General features: G+C 36.2%; 1 protein-coding gene across 10 annotated transcripts in view; it reads left to right on the forward strand.

Moving 5' to 3' along the window:
• Positions 1-12,119, forward strand: part of LOC146994853 (uncharacterized) — a 153,525-nt gene that overhangs the window by 23,959 nt on the left and 117,447 nt on the right. For 7 of the 10 annotated variants that reach the window (XR_015043263.1, XR_015043264.1, XM_085824583.1 and 4 more), the window contains 2 exons: positions 1,402-1,620; positions 4,496-4,544. The gene's annotated coding sequence lies outside the window, so the exon portion shown is untranslated. The remainder of the gene's footprint in view (positions 1-1,401; positions 1,621-4,495; positions 4,545-12,119) is intronic. The other 3 variants (XM_085824588.1, XM_085824586.1, XM_085824587.1) reach the window with 2 other exon arrangements.

A 12,119-nucleotide genomic window follows, 5' to 3' on the forward strand; every position in this document is an offset into this window, starting at 1 on the left:
TGTCTTTAATAGTGTAACATTCTTTAAAGGAAAAACCCTTGGGGTTAATGGATGATCAATTAAGTGTAATTTTTTTTATAATGATTATGTTATACTTTTTAAGTTTTTGATGTTGATTAAATTTATTCATTGTGTTTTTATTTTTATATATTCTTAATAAATTGGTTAAGTTTAAAACTTTTGTCTTCAATGTCTGCACAGTATATAACCTTAGGGAGCTTCTATTGCTACTTTTGCTAAAAGTTTAATTTTACAACTTTAAACTTTGCTTTTGCATCACAAATCCTGGATCACAGGACTCCAACTTAGTGTTGACTTATGTGTTGACATATCCCACACGGCAGACTCTGTCACGAGGTCGAGAGGAGGGCGATGTACGTCGTCGGCTCTGCCGCTTCCCGCATGAGACCCTTCACCACCTTCTCAGTGTGTCCCAGACTTAAGAAAGCGTGCATTAGGAGGCACAATCGGATCGTGAACTTGCTCCAGGAGAGATGCAAGTTGCTGGGATGACGGTCCAGAAAAGAGTTCACGTTCACCCTGGAGGACGGCTCACGCCTGAGACCAGACTTAGTAGTTCACAACGGCACAAAAGTCGTTGTCGTGGACGTGACCATTACCTATGAGACCAACAATCCGTGCGTGTTTTCGAAGACGTACGATGGGAAGGGGAGGAAGTACGCGCCCCTCTTCGGAGTAATCCAGGAGGAGGGGCTGGGTACTGAGATAATCTTTCATGGTCTAGTCATCGGCGCGAGAGGTGCTTGGCCCGCAGGCGTGAATGGACCTGTCATGGCCGATCTGGGGATCAGATCTTGGCACTTTGAAGCAATGCTGGCTAGGCGAGTACTCCTGATTTCTGCCGACATGCTCCGGTTGGTGACCAACGGAGTGGACAGCTGGATAGCCACGAAGTAGAGGATGCTGTTAGAGATTTAAAGATGGAGTCCCAGATCAAGAGTTCCGCGGAGCCACTCCAGGAGGGCCGGACGGCCTCAAGATTCTGCCTCGGCGGGCCGAGAGTGGTGTTGACGTGGTCACAACTCCGATCGTAGAAGCAGAATTTCCTGGCTGGATGGTCTCATGTTGCCTTAAGTGACACGTGGTCGCGGAGGGTACTCATCTGATTGGACCGGGGGGTGGAGTTGGAGCTGGTCCTTAGATGGTCTGGCCCCTTCTCTGCCTGTCTCTGTGCGCTGGGCCCGTGGTTTTTCGTCGGGATTTCCCCCGGGTGTAAGGAGTATTCCCCAGCGTTAGAGAGGTTCGGTAATAGGATCTCAGGGTCCCGACCGGGCAGAACTAAGCTGATGCTGGTCCACTGGCAATGATGGGACGCCCGCCCTCCGCTCTTGCGGTTGTGCTAGTAGCTAGATGTATTTATGGATGGATTTCTCCTTCTAGGGGCTATGTATAGGCTCATATGAGCAATGCAACTAGAGGATGACCGTCGTGCTGATGGCTGGCCTGTGGCGGTACGGCGGGTGCCTTATCTGCAATTTGATGGCCCATCCCGGTGGACGCCTAGCGGACAAGGGACCCATCACCTGGCGTGAACTCGAGCATCCAGGATTGCGGTAAGCGTCAGATACACTGTGGGTGATGTCTCCTTATGCTCTGTGGGTAAGCTATCACTACTTATTAGTGGTGTGAATGAGGACGGATGACTGCTAGTATGACTACTACTGCAGATGCCTGATATTCCGCGGTCAAGTGCCTACGGGAGGCCTGGTATCCTAGGAAATCTGCTCAGACGCGATGTTGTCGCGTGGCGGCCATAGCCAAATGCCTCGTCATCTAATTAGCGATGCGCATGAATGGATTAACGAGATTCCTTCAAGAGCTGATTTTTTAAAAAACTATGCATGAGATTTTTACAAAATTTGGCATTTTGGCATAATTTGAGGTGTAGAATCGAAATATAGAAAAAAAATTGTATGTTTTTTCAGAAAAGTCTGATTTTGTGTTGAAGTTATACCTTTGTTAGAACAACTGTTAAGTCTTGTTTTTTAAATGTAAGAAAACTCAATCTGAATTTTGTCAACTGGCTCAATAGATAAGGAGATATAGCTATCCCATTTTTTCCCCTTTTGTGTGGTTTTAAATTTTAGTAGTTTAAAATAGTCCTTTAAGAAAATGATCTGAATATCTGGATGTTGCGGAATGTGCAATATTGTGAATCCTTGTGTCCACTTTTTCGCATAAATGTCACTGATGTAACATTATTCTGTACACTCACTTATCTACTCCTAACTGATTCATGATTACCAACTACACTGGTGTGCAAAAATTAAGGACGAGACGGTTTTTTCAATATAACTTTGTACAAAAGCTTTCCAAATCAACACATTTAATACCGTAAGATCCCCAATACGTAAGGACATGAGTAATGTAAGCAACACTTACTAAAAATCAGAGGGATAAAAAGAAGCTTTATTGAAAAAGTAGCATGGAGCGCAATGCGACTGAAGGCCGAAACATCCCTGTGATGGGTGTCCAGCAAGAAACATCTGGTCTTTAATAGGGGATAGGATCTTCCCTGACTGCTAGGCAGGTTTCACAGCGTCTGCCCATGCTGAGAATGAGGGTGTCAATGAGTTGTTGAGGCATTGCTGCCCATTCGTCTTGCAGCGCCAATCGAAGCTCCGGAATCGTTACTGGTGGTAAGGTACGAGCTGCCAAGCGTCTGCCTAGAAAATCCCATACATGCTCGATGGGATTGAGATCCGGAGATCGTGCAGGCCAATCCATACGTTCAACAGCCTCACTCTCTAAGAGCTGTTCGGCAGTTACTGTGCGATGACATGGTGCATTGTCGTCCATGAAAAGGAACTGCGGACCCATAGCACCTCTAAAAAAATGCACATATGGAAGAAGAATCTCGTTAAAATAACGGGTCCCGTTGACTGAACCTACGTCGAAGATGTGAAGGTCTGTACGACTACCAAGCATGATGCCTTCCCAAACGAGAACACCGCCACCTCCATACCTGTCCCTTTCAATGATGTTCGAGGGATGATTGCGGTTTCCTCGCTCTCTCCAAATGAGTATGTGATAAGAATCGCTACTCAGACTAAATCTGCTCTCATCTGTAAAGAGTACTCGTCCCCATTCATTGTATCTCCAATTCCGGTGTTCCCGGCACCACAGAGAACGCCTACTCCGATGGGAAGGCGTTAGAGGTACACACCGTACAGGGCGTCGTGCAAACAGACCACCACCATGCAGTCTTCTGACAACGGTAAAACGCGATATCGGTCGTCCAGTCGCCTGTGTCGTGTGCCTAGCGATTTCTCCCGCTGTCTGCCGCCTGTTTCTTCTGGCCTGTAAGGCAATATACCGGTCATCTGCGGGTGTGGTTCCTCGTAGACGACCACTACTAAACCCCCCGATAGCTGTTCCTGTAGTTTGAAATTGTCTCCAAAGTCGTGAAACGATGCTGTGAGCAATTCCGAATTCTTCAGCCACACGTGTCACACGGCCTTCCTCCAACTTCCCAATGATTCGACCTCGGGTAAAAGCATCCAGATGTCGTCTAACAGATTGATTATTCGCCATTTCTCGCTGAGGCAGCAACTCGGTGTGATTTTAACTGCTATACGGCATGCAATCTCTTTGCCGGAAATACTGATCTTACACCGACAACATGCTTTATACTACTCAGACACTCCCCCATTACGTCTACCTGCATATCTGCGCATGTGCTACCGTACATCACCTTACTTAATCTCCTGATTGGTCTTTCTGTCCGCTCTGCCTCTTCGTTCAGCTGATATGCTAATTTTTCGACTTCGTCCTTAATTTTTGCACACCAGTGTAATTCATTTCACTAATAGTCGCAATGAAATTCCGACTACCGAGATTCGAATGACTGAAAAAAGTGAGAAATTTCGAGTTTACGAATCTCTAATATTTTTCAAGCCTAGCAGGATTAGATTGTTTTACCTTATAAATAATAATAGTAAAATATATAATAGGTTTGGCAGTGTTGAGTAATTATAAAGTTATCAATAATGTTTGACCAATTTTTAAGCGTAATTTCAATTGTATAGGAAACGTTATGTTGTATACATCAAGAGAGAAGTACGAATATGAAGGTAACCACCAAAATTTTAATTATGTTATTAAAATGATAGTTTAAATGTGCTAAATAAACCTTTTAATAAATTTCAGATTCTTGTTGAAAGAACATTCTTTAAAATAGTTAAATTATTTTGTTTTTCATATAAAACTCTTTGAATAATCAAATTTTTTATGACTTACAGCAATTTTTCACTTTCTTTCTAAGTAGCTAAGAATATTTAACGATTCCATGTTTAAATAACACCCATGGTACATGAAGCTATCATTAATGCTCTCCCTCCCTTCATATCACTTCTAATAAATAACAAATTTTAGACCTCGGAATTGTTAAATCATTTAAACTTTGGTAGGTGATTCTTGTTTCACGTGTATGATTAATTCTTGCTATTAATTATAATTCCTTTTTTTCCTACAGTTACGAATGGCTTGAACTGAAAATGTAACTGTATCAAAGGAGCATATTGGTAAGCATTTTAACTCTATATGCTTCCATTTTAATCATTTAACTTCACATCAAACTTTTTTCCCTCCTTACTTATAATGAAACATTTCTGTATTATGATATCCTGTGCTTATCTTATTCCATTATGCTAATTATCATCAAATTGTATTAATTAAAACAACTATTAGATTCATATCATACCTGAATATTTTGCTAAATACTTGCATCTCTGTAGTGTGTTTCTTAAGGTAATACAGATTTATAATTTCTTCCTCGGAGAAAAGAAATTAGTAAGACATGCTTTCTCAAAAACTGTTTTTTTAATGCATTTATCCCCTTTTTATTCAAAGTAATTAATGTTTATTTGTTTTCTAAATGTCATTAAATGTTTGATTTGTGGTCGATTTCATGCTTTTGAGTTCCATTGGCTGTAAAACATGCATTCATTTTATTAAAACATTTTTCTGATTTTGGTATAATGAAAAAATTATGTAAAGCCATGTAAAATGCATGTAGTATTACATGCTCGAAGCTTAGCTTTTTTACCCGATTATTATCTTTTCAACATGATTTTCAGAATTCTTAATTTTAAGCTGTTTGAATTGCTTTTAGAGTTGTTTAGTACTTTAATTTTCCTGTTGGCCATTTTTCGTAAACAGAAACTCGCCAAACGCGTAAAATTTTTTACTTTGATTTCATGTAACCGTGATTAATCCTTGATGAGCCTAGTTTTGTTATTGAACATCATAAATTAACAACTGTTCCTCCATTTCTCTCTTTCATTTTGTATTTTTAATTTATTTTTAGCTGGTTGTTCATACCTTTGGATATTGGACATCCAGATTTCAAACGATGTATTGTAATACAAAAACATTTCAAATGATGCTAATATTTGGCACTTTTAAATTTTTAAATTCAGTTTAGTATGTAAGTCCCTCTGTCCCTGTAGTTAAATTTAGGAAAATTTTTATACTCACAAAAAATAAAAGGGTGCAAAAATTGAGCAATTTACTTTATTTTAAAATTGGAGATTTTTGGGCATCATTTTTGGCTTGCCTTGGAGTATAAATTTAATTAAAATGATTCAACATGGAGTTTTTCCTTCAATTGTAATTCTATGAAGTCTTTTTGAGAATACTATATAATAAAAATTTTTCTTACTGAGTGAAGGAATGAAAAATTCAGTAGAAATTACAAAATCTGGATGTCCGATACCCGGAATGATCTAAAATCCAGATATTTCGATCACCAGCAACCTTCCCCTCTCTTCACTTTGTCATTTTTTTATGCTTACAAAATTTATATTTTTTCATAATAATGCAGCAAAATTGACGAAGGTATTTCATTTTAAAATTTGAGATTTTTAGCTTGCCTTGGAGTATAAATTTAATTAAAATGATTCAACATGGATTTTTCCCTTCAATCGTAATTTTGTGAAGTCTTTTTGAGAATACTATATAATAGGAATTTTTCTTACTGAGTGTAGGAATGAAAAATTCAGTAGAAAGTACAAAATCTGGATGTCCGATACCCGGAATGATCTAAAATCCAGATATTTCGATCACCAGCAACCTTCCCCTCTCTTCACTTTGTCATTTTTTTATGCTTACAAAATTTATATTTTTTCATAATAATGCAGCAAAATTGACGAAGGTATTTCATTTTAAAATTTGAGATTTTTAGCTTGCCTTGGAGTATAAATTTAATTAAAATGATTCAACATGGATTTTTCCCTTCAGTTGTAATTTTGTGAAGTCTTTTTGAGAATACTATATAATAGCAATTTTTCTTACTGAGTGTAGGAATGAAAAATTCAGTAGAAAGTACAAAATCTGGATGTCCGATACCCGGAATGATCTAAAATCCAGATATTTCGATCACCAGCAACCTTCCCCTCTCTTCACTTTGTCATTTTTTTATGCTTACAAATTTTATATTTTTTATAATAAAATATGTGGAGAATCCCAATTTGTAATATCATTTTGGCACTGATGCCAACCTGGCGAATAATTATTTTTTGCTTCCATCACTGAATGAAAGTATCAATACACTGCAACTTGAGAAGTGATGCAGTGATGTCTAAACAATTTTTTTTTAATATATTAGAAACTGAATACCAAAGAACATGGGTAACCTTTTTATATTCACTCCGCTGAGTCCATTGATGAGGAGAAATTTAACAGAAATTTCTTTCCATATGCAATGATATTTATATGCTGAAAGATTTCATTTACTGCTACTTGAATTGAGAATTATTCACTGGTTATTCAGATAAGACCAGGAACAATGCGAGCTGGTGTAGGCGCTCTGGCCAGCAGAATATAGGAGAGGCAAAATTTTTAGAGTTTAGAGAAGCACAAAGCAACAATATTAAGGAATGGCAAAATCGTTACGGGGGGGGACAAAATTTTCAGAATTTAGACAGAAGCTTGGCAGTAAAATTTCAGACACACAGAGACTGCATTGGGCCACAAAATGTCTAGCACTGGCCCTGGATAAGCCTCAGCAGGGTTCGTACGGTCCTTAAAGAGTCCTTAGAGTTTTTTGGAATCTATTTCTGGTCCTTAAAAATTATTGATTTCGACCAAAATCGGCAGGAAGTCCTTAATTTTAATTCCTCGCATTTATATATATAAGGGCTTGGCAGTCGGTAATAATTGTAAATTTTATGCTAATTAAGAATTGTTTTAACCTGTCTAACATCGATACGATTGCTATTAACTCCAATTTGCTAGAATGGTACTTCTTCTCCGCTTTTGTTGTTTTCTTGCTAACGCAATAAAGCAAGATTGCCATTTTCCATCTTCACCATGTTGCATTAGGATTCCACTCAACCTTCTGCGCTTGCATCTCAATGAACTTCATACCTGCATGCGGTTGGTAATGAGCTAATATGGGCTTATCAGTCAGTTGTTTCTTTACAAGTTCAAATGACTTCCTTTGTTCCTGCTTCCGCTCGATGTCTTGATTCTTCTGCATCAATCTGGTCAATGGTTCGTTTTTTAATGCATACTTCGGCACAAATCGTCTGAAAAATCCAATTAGACCCGAGAATCTTCGCACTTCGTGTATATTCTTTGGTTCTGGAAATTCTGTTATGGCTTTTATTTTTCAAGAGCCTGGTCTTATACCACCTTCGTTTTGTAATAAAACCCAAAAAATCAACTTCTCATAAATTTGTATGTTAATAATTTCAAGATTAAATTTGCCCTTCTTAGGCATTCTAATACCTCTTTTAATTTGAAAATCATCGCTTCCCAAGATTTTGCAGGAATAAGTATATCATCCACATAACACAACACCTTAGTATTCAACAAGGAGCCTAGGACATGTGACTTTTGATGCTGAAACTAAGCAGGAGCATTTACAAACCCAAATGTCATTCTTTCGGATTGTCCTGTTTCATCAGGAGTACTGTGCGCTGTCTTCAATGTCTTCTTCTAAACAATATTTACAAATAGCCATGGATTAAATCCACAGTAGTGAAAATTTTACATCCTCCTAAACACTCTAAATGATCATATATTCGAGGGAAAGGGAACTTATCTTTTACTGTCTGATTGTAAAGTCTGCAGTAATCAATCACCACTCAATGTTGTCCGGTTATTTCTTTACTAGTAACGCTGAATAAGCATAAGGGGATCTAGTTTTGGAAACTATCCCATTATCTTTCCATTTAGCAATTTCTTTTATCACATTATGTTCAGCTATATTTGCTTTGTAGGGGCGAGAAGCTACAGGCTTCCTTCCGTCCGTTTTCTTTATGTCCATTTTTATTACATCCATGCAACCTAATTCATTTAAATTAAGAGCAAGCAATCTCTAACCTCATTTAATAACTTTAAGATATCAGTTCTTTCATCATCAAATTTTATATCAGCTGTCTTAATTGGTTGAATATTTTGAGAAATAGAATATACATGGTTTTGTTCATCATCTTTGTATATACTAGGCATATCTATTTCTTTTAATTCTCAATCTTCTGTTATATCTATTACCCTGGTAATACACTGGTTTCCTCTTAATCTAATGTTATTGTGTCCTACGTTCATAACTGGGACTATTTACCCTACTAATCGGTAACTTCCGTTACTGAATCCAGACTTCCATGTATGTTTTGAAATAAAATCAGTCCATTATTTATATAGGGGGTTACATTATGAACAAAGTTTATCCTGTTACTTCCATTGGTTTCTCAGCATATAACTTAATGTGTTCACACTCCATTTCGTTTTTCAGTTGCACAAATGGAATTTTATTAGGGTACCGTATGTTAAACAGATCACTTTGTTTTGACATAAGCCAACATTTATGTCAAAATAATGACATAAATGTTGGCTGCATGACATATATAAATTAAAATATCTCTCCTGATATGTGTCATGCAGCTGTGTCTGATCTTTTAGGATAAACAAATTTGGGGTTGTTTCGATTTAGTTGATAAGCCTGAGCTTTAACCCGAGGAGAAACGTACTGCATCCTGTATCTATAAAACATTCAATAGACTACTTTGATCTTTTCTTTTATCATTCATCAATTCTTTGCGACTCTCTGTCTGGTCCCAGAGGCATTTGGCATCACAAATCAAACTAGAATGTTTACGCTTAGATGTTGAGTAATGCTTTTTTAATTAACATGACCGAAGAATATGATTTTTTTTGTAGGTATTAAAAAATATCTTGTAGAGACATTAGGTATTTTGGAGTGGGAGAGATGAAAAATAAGCAATGTCATCGCCGGGATCTGAACCACTGACTTCTCGAATACACGTCGAGCATGCTGACCACTACACTACGAAGACAGGAGAAATACCTTATATATATTCCCCCTTTTAAAGGGCAACTGGGGTTTTAGGGGACCCATTCGCTAAATTCTGGTTGTAGAGAATCATCATCTACCACCTTTTTTAGTTCAGGCGCCACTGTAGAGACATTAGGTATTTTGAAGCGGGAGAGATGAAAAATGAGCAACGCCTTTGCCGGAAGTCGAACCACGGACTTCTCGAATGTGCATCGAGCGTGCTGACCACTACAATTACGAAGGCGGGAGAAATACCTTATAATCTTCTGTTTCGTGTTAAACTTTGTAATTTCTTCTCACGTTCCTTATCACAATTTTCAGAACTGTGCTCAGAAGTATTGCAAAAAATGCATATTTTCTGAAATGTGCTCAATTCGGTTGCATTAGAAATCGAATCTTACTTCTTTCCTTTAAACTTATGGAATCTACATCCCTTTTCTGAAACTTTATTAGGTGATTGCTTATGTTCTAAGCTTTTAACTGAATCATTACTGTCCCTTGTTTGTTGAAACAAAAATGTTCCTTCTTGCACTACTATTACTCTCCTAAGAAATTTTAACCATTCTGTTACATTCCAAGAATCATCTTTTTCATGCTGTCTATAAAAATAACATACATATAACACAATAGAATCAGGAATAAGTTTAGTAAGTAATGAGGACAACAAACTTCTGTATGAATTCAGTTAAATGCCAAGAGTTTGCAAACTGCATACTTGGATTTTTATTATATCATGTAACTCCCGTGTAACTGTTTTAAATACAAGCTGATTTTACAGCATTTAAATTTAACAACTGGTTAATATGAGATTTTACAATAATTTCTGTCTTCCCATATATTTCCTTAAGCAATTCCACTGTTAAATCATAATTATTTTCTGATTGCCCCATCTATCGACTGATTACAAATGGATGAATGAAACAGAACTGCAGCCAGGATGTGCCTTGCCAAAATTTTTCATGAAGAAAGGGACTTAAAAACTGAGTACGTATATTCAACAGGTTGGTTTACCAACTTTTAGAATTGCCATGATATAAAGTCACTTAAAAATTTCGTGCAAAAATGTTTCAGCTGATACAGAAGCAACTGAACAATTTGTAGATTGATTCATAAAACTTATTAATAACAAAAATTGAGTAAAATATCTCCTGGACAAATTTATAATACCGACAAAGCTTTTTAGTGTAAAGGGGAAATTCGCCCAGAAGGACAATTAATTTCATTTTGGCATTTTAGGTTGATTCACTATTAGCATTGTTTTTATTTTCAAATTGTTGCCACCAAATATTATCACCCTGTATTATATTAAAAAAATTAAATAATGCATAAACGTATGTATGTTTCTCTCATTCTCTCATTATGGTGAAACAACAGTACCTAGAGCCATCAAATTTTGAATAATGTAATCCTCCTGCGAATATGGGCATCTAGAACCCCAAATTTGGAATTTGTTTCATTATCGATTTCATATTTTGTAAAACTTTAAGGAATTTTTGGTTAACAAACTCAAGGATTTCAAAGTGAATAGTGGCAAAATTGTACAGAAAAAAAAAAAAAAATTTTTTTTCTCTCCATACAGCGTGTGTCGGAAATTTTAAAGATATGCTGTTTTTAAATTATTTTGTTATATTGCTGTTGAATTGAATTAATTTTATGGTTTAAGTGCGAAGAACATGCTATTTAATAAATAAAGGTAGCACACAAAATGGAAAAAAAAAAAAAAAAGTCCCTTTAGATGCAATTTAAAGTCTGAAACATCTTTTTTTTTTTTTTTTTTTTTGTTTTGTTTTGTTCCATGTGCTCCAGGATGCCTTAGAAAAGGCCCAACTGGTGCCAAGACTCTAAAACAAATCTAACAATTTTCACATATGCAAATGTTGCAGAAATGCACAAATGTAAACTTTTCGTTATCCGGAATATGCAGAACCTTGAGTATTTAAGATTTTAAAGTTGCATTCACTCAGGTTCATTGGCACAAAAAAGGGGGGAATGGGGGGGGACATTCCGCTTACATCAGTTCACACCAGAGTGGAAACTTGGGGGTGTATTTTTGTGTGGTATTTAGTTTTCCTGTGGTTATATTTTTTAATTAAAATCAATCCAAAGTCTGCTAGATCAAAACATTTTTAGTTCCTGCGTTGTGCACAAGGAGAAGCAGAAAATAATAAGTTATATTATTATATGAAAGATGACTGCTACAAGAAGATTCAAATAATTAATTGAGGATGTGTTCCTTTGAATATCGTAAGTTTTTTTTAAATTGCTTTTGCATGATGCCTCATCAGTTCGATGAATTTCTAAAATGAATTTTCTAATTTGAATAAATGGTTTCTTGTTTAACCATTTATTCAAAAGCAGAACACTAATTTTCAGTAGACTATCGCAGAAAAGTAGCATTTGGAGGATAGGAATAGGATATTCCAGGAAAGGCTTGTTGTGAATATGTAATTTATTTTATTCCTTACTTTTTATTAAATGATAATTAAAAATTCTTATTTGCATGTTTCGATTTCAGAGTTTTTAATGTATATTTTGTTATAATGTGCATAGGATTTTTAGGACTACTAAATATCATACTTAAAAAAAAAGGATGCAGTTACCTTTAAAAAAAATAATTTATTTTCTGTCTTATGTACATATACTTTTACTTTTAAATGTAGCTGGGATTACTTGAATTAGACATTCATATATTAAATGAGAGGCACTATCTAAAATTTTATTTTATAAAGTCACTTATACTAAAAAAACTCGTTGAAGTAATTGTATTTTATATAAGATTTCTTTTTCTGCTTTGAAA

The sequence above is a fragment of the Stegodyphus dumicola genome, chromosome 10 (genome assembly GCF_044657685.1).
Source record: "Stegodyphus dumicola isolate Sdum_Otavi_A_Nest chromosome 10, ASM4465768v1".
Taxonomy (NCBI): Eukaryota; Metazoa; Arthropoda; class Arachnida; order Araneae; family Eresidae; genus Stegodyphus; species Stegodyphus dumicola.